Source organism: Chamaea fasciata, unplaced genomic scaffold (genome assembly GCF_029207755.1).
Source record: "Chamaea fasciata isolate MVZ Bird 193981 ecotype frontalis unplaced genomic scaffold, bChaFas1.0.hap1 SCAF_1, whole genome shotgun sequence".
In the NCBI taxonomy this organism is placed as follows: Eukaryota; Metazoa; Chordata; class Aves; order Passeriformes; family Sylviidae; genus Chamaea; species Chamaea fasciata.
The window spans coordinates 99686914-99692366 of NW_027094086.1; the positions used below are offsets into that span (position 1 = coordinate 99686914).

A 5453-nucleotide genomic window follows, 5' to 3' on the forward strand; every position below is an offset into this window, starting at 1 on the left:
CAACTGAATCCAAGTGATTTACTCCAGAGTCACCTTGCTGTAAGTGAAAGTGGAGCTCGGTCCACCAACTCACTGCTATGATCCTGTGTAAGGAAGCACATGTAATGAAAATATGTGGCATACACTTAAATTGTTCTTTGCTGAGCTTATACTGCAGCAGAAAAATACACGAGACAGGGACAAGCACATCAGGGGCCTGCTTCAATAATATTTAACTGTCTGAAATGATCACTTTAACTCTTAGGAAGAGTTATTAATATTTATTATTTGCATTTTAGTTGTGACTGTAGGTCTCAACTGAGAAATATAAGTATGAGATGTAAATCCCTGTGTTCCTGCAATATCCATCTGAGGATCCCCACAGCAATGACTGACGCTTTGAAAGCTCTGTGGATGGTCACTATTTCAAGGAAAAAGTCATTCAAGATGGCAATCAGAGTGGGCTGCAGCTTGCATTACACAAGGGTTTTCAAAGAGATCCTGCAGAAATTCTTGGTATCAGACCCTGTACTTCCTAAATGACAATCCTTTTAAATGCATATAAATATTGCCTTCTCTTGCTTAAATTGTTCTGCTTTTATACACTGCCAAAATCAAGGCCATGTCCTTGTAGGGAAGAAAGGGATTAATTCATATGCTATACATTTCACATACAATAACACAAATATTTGCGTAATTTTTTAAATTAACTAATTTGACAAACTCAATCTGCCCTTGAACCTCTGTAATATTCCTCACAGATGCATGGATTTTTCAATTGCTGCATTCCTGCAATCTGCACACATACCAAAAGCTTGTAAGACTGATTCTTCCACCACTGTAGCTCACTGTCATACACAATATACCACTATTTATCCTTTCCCTGTTGTTTCTTCCTTGTGATTTTGTCTATTGCAGAACTTAACTGCTGTTAAAATCCCTCTGTTATGCTCCAAAAGTGTATTTCTAACTATATGCCTAAATCAACTTATTCGCAACTTTCTAAAAACAGTCTGTATAAGCACTCAGTGGTCTGCATACTTCTAAGCTGTGTTAAATTGGCCTCTAGGTCACCTGCAGGCAATGCCAGCTTTTGATTAGCCACTATGGAATCCCAAAGATATTCTGCTTTTGCTGATCCCTGGGTAAGTTTGCGTTTCTCACTTTGTGTATTATTCTTAAATCCTTTTTCTAAATGTAAAGTGTTTCTGAAAACAGAGTGTCTTGCTGTACTGCCTTAGCTACAAACCGCTTGCAGACACCCTGTATGGTCCTCATCAGTACATATAAAGCAAGAAGAGCAGATGCTTGAGGGTCAGCTCCCTCAGCTTCACAGAGATACGACACAACTTCTCCACTGTTCTTCAGATTAGACAGAGTAATATTTTTCTTTCGAATTGGTAGGATGAAGCTGGGCAGGAAGAGGTTGAGAGTCTACTCTTAACATTGTAGCTAGTATGACACAGGGGAATGCTTTCAGTACTTCATTTCTCAGTGCTCTTCAGCTCAGAGAGCAGTCTCAGTACACCCTGCCTATCTGCTAACTAGCAGCCAAACACATTTTTGACTTTTCTTCCAATAAGCAATACTGAAAGCATGTTACCTGATTTCTGTGTCTTTGCCTAAGGAGGCTTGAGAAACTGGCATGATCTTTACCATGCTTTGTACCAAACATGAAGATTCTTTAATCTGACCAGGTATCCATCCCCCATTCTTCATCATGATGCTAGAAGTTGGTTTTTTTTGTGCTTGTAATTAAATTCATGGATCTTAAAGAAGCCAAGTATACAAATTATATCCAAACAGACCTTCAAGTGAAGAAAGCCTTGTGTGTGACTTCTTTCTAGCAAAGAACTCCACAGCAAGAGTAGTGGAAGGGTTCTCATGCATTTTTGAGGGAGGCCTGTGAATCTGCTTTGAGCTTTTTTCTGTTTGCTCCTGAGCAGACACTCCTGTCCCTTCTGGTGCTTTGTTTGGCAGAAGCAAGGCAGAATGGGATGTCCTAGTAAGCATAAGTTTCTGTTGAATTTTGCATGGATTATTTTCCTCCCATAGGGATGACTCACTGTGTGCTGCATCTCACTACAAATCAACCTTTTTCTGCAGTGATATCTGAGACCTACATCTTACTGCAAAGGAGGGACTGTAAAAAGCAAAATGTTGTAAATTGTGTGGGTTTGAAGCTCTATCAGGTAAGCTGAGCTTAGGACACAAGACTGCTTTGTCCCTGAGGACATTTTTGTCTATTATCAGACTGTTTGGGAAAACAGGACCAGTACTGCAGAAGTCCCTTCAGAAAATCCGTGTTTTACTTACAGGGTCTGCTGCAAATACTTTAAGATTAATGACACTTTGAAAATTGCAGGTAGCTAGATTCTTCTGAAGTCTACATATTAACTTAATGCCTTGGATGTTGTTTCTTTCCTGTGGCCACAGAGAATAGGGAAGGCTGACTGTGGAGGATATTATGAAGAAAATAAATACAGGAATTCCCCTTCATAGACACTATGGTTGAGCAACTGCTGCTCTGAAGATCTTAAAAATGGACACTTGTTCCTCAGACTGAAATATTTGTCAGTCAAAGGGGTTTATGGTGGCTTTGCCAGTTTTTACAACCAAGTCTAATTATAACTTGTGATGTTAGGAAAGTGATCTATACTGCGTTCTTCATATTCTGTTGACTTCTGTACCTAAGCAACATTGTATTCTAAAAATCCGACAGTTGGAAAAGTTCAGTGAATCAATAAAAAGAATACACTAATTAAAATTTATACAGCTGTGTATTTAGTGTATAAAACATTACCTGGCAACTAATTTCTATCACTGCAAAAGAACTATGAATGTGTTTACTGCACTTAGCATATGTTTAATGTCTTAGCTCTGTTTTCACTTATGGCCCATTTCAATTCCTAGCCTGTGATTGTCCCCTGAATATGGTCTGCCCTATGGAAAAAATGGGACCTTTACTCTGGAAACTACGAGTGTTTTGTTACAGTAATGCAGAGTCCCTTGTTTCCTGTCCCACAGAATTCCTGGTATATAACTGTCTAGAGTCTTTACCTTCTATAGCAGAAATTGAAGGGAACCTCTAGTAATTTATTTACATGAATATCTTTGGTTTTCGTATGGGTTTTTTTTTGTTGTTGTTGTTGTTTGGGGTTTTTTTTTTTGTTGTTTTTATAATATTGCAACTATTGAGCCTCTTAGTCTTTCTGAGCAAATGCAAAATTGACTATGAAAACAGAATGTAAGTTATCTTTGGTAGTCAGTTGAAATATCTACTGCTCAAAATCCAGGTTTCCTTTGATTAATCATTGTCACATTTTACATTAAGGCACCCCACTGTTCACATTAATTTCCTTTCTAATGGCATCTCCATAGCTCAGTAATTTACAGTTGTGCATTTTGGAAGTCCTGTTTCTAGTTTATTCAGCAAAGTGCTAAAGTAAAACAATGGCTAGTCTTTCTGACAGAAAAGTAGTACAGAAAGCTTTGTTTTCTCTTTCATCTGGCAGTTGTGGGTTGGTGCTGTAAAGATGGTTTAGTACTTCACAGGGGCAAAGGGGTTACCTGTATTTATATGTTGTTGTTGATTTTTATGTCAATAACTTGCAAATTAAAAATCCTGGCAGTAAAAGTGGCATGTGAGCAGTCAAGTGAACAGACAAGCAATGCTTTCATTCAGGGAGGTTTAAACAGGCTAAAAATTGGACTGAGACATGGATGTTTTGTTCTGATAATGTCGGTTTGGCTCTGCTGCAATTTCATTACAGTGTTTCTAATCATATTGTTTCATGTTTTTCATTAATCTGAGGTACAATAATCAAGTTCAATGTTTCAGTTGTGCTAGGAAGACATGAGCTGCCTATTTAAACCCATTGAAAATATCCTTACATGCGCTATGGAAAAATACACCTTCACAAACAAAGTGCACATCTCTCTGATGCCTAATCATGTTCTTCAGAAATAAAATTACCATGCTATATGGGATTCTTAAGTGATATATATTGAAACAAGCTGTTCCATAAGCAATGTAGGTAATGAAGCCTGGTTTCCTTAAGGTTTGTGTTCTTTGTTCTCAAATCCTCAAATCCAGTTCCCTCTGAGATTACAGTAACAATGACTCACCCATTGTGGATAATTTAAGAAGTAAGTCAGGGCTTAAAGAAAGACGTGTTCTTACAGTATGGCACGGTAATGTTTGTTAAATCTCTGCACAAAATTTCTACTAAATGTAGAAATTTGGGGTGCTACATGCAGAACTGGTCAGTATTTTTCAAAACCAGAAGACTCCAAGCTCCAACCATAAACTTAGATACAAGTTATGCCAAATGTACAAAGCAGTTTCCCCAAACCCAGGCTAAGGGCACTCCTTGCATCATGCTGAAAGTGAACTCATGCTCTTAAGTGGAACTTCTGAAAGAGCTCCCAGTGCTTCAGCACTCACCTGGGAGATCAACAGTTTTGCACAAGAAGGATGGGAGCTACATAAAGCAAAAAAAATGGGGAAAGATAATCCCATTTATGAGTGCTCTGTCATTTGTTTATTTTGTACTTAAACCATAAATTAGAGACTGTTTTGGGTGACATACTCCTCACTCTTCACTCCTTCCAGTACAGCTGTATGCCTTTGCAGAAAATTGATTAAGACTCCTTGGCCCAGAAGATGAGACAAGCAAGCACCTGGGTTGTCTGCAATGCTCTCTGGTGCTGTGGCCCTGGGCTGAGAACAGAGAATTCAGTTCTGGAGCATGGCCCTTGGACTACGTCTATGTGTTCTGGAAGGACTACTCCCTGTAAGACAATAGCATCTGTAGGAGGAGGAGAGGAGGGAGTTGTGAGGCTGCACCTCACTGGGCAGGGGAGCCAATTTGATGTGGGACCCTGGGAACTGGCAGAAAATGGGGGGAAAGGGAAAGAGGTTGGGAAAACAAGCTTGATCACCATGTACTTTCCACAGGCTGTGTCATCCACATGACTGCTGATACACCTGGGAGGAATGGGGAGCCCAGATTTCTTCTTAGCCACTGCTTCTCAGGTGAACCCTGCAAGGCAGGTGCAAAGGGAAATGCACATCCCAGAGCTCAGATAGACTAAGACATGAGTTATGTACCCACCTGCTCTTCCATAGAGAGATAGGGACCCTGGAGGCTTTGCAAAAATGCAATTTCAACTAACAAGGTTGAAATTAAAACTCAGGACTTAGGGACTTGTAGAGTACGGTCAGCAGGGTTATAAGCAGACCTATGAACACTACTTATCATCCTAGTACTTAATAAAATCACTTCTATCTTGCACTAGTCTTTCTTCGCTGGCCTTGGAAAGAGAAAGAACAGCTTGCTTACCAAAATCACACTCAGACTTGATGTTGATCTTAGTTGATAATGGTATGTGTGTAGATCAAACTTACCAGTCTGCTACAATTGACATAGTGAAGGACCAAGAGAGGTTGGAAATGTTGTCTGGTGGGAAGC

The 5453-nt window shown here is 39.5% G+C and overlaps 1 long non-coding RNA gene across 1 annotated transcript; it reads left to right on the forward strand.

Moving 5' to 3' along the window:
* The first annotated feature begins 1046 nt into the window (after positions 1-1046).
* Positions 1047-2668, forward strand: LOC136305533 (uncharacterized). Its single transcript, XR_010725437.1, has 3 exons — positions 1047-1124; positions 2035-2171; positions 2416-2668. It is a non-coding gene; the product is annotated as an uncharacterized lncRNA (long non-coding RNA).
* The last annotated feature ends 2785 nt before the right edge of the window (positions 2669-5453 follow it).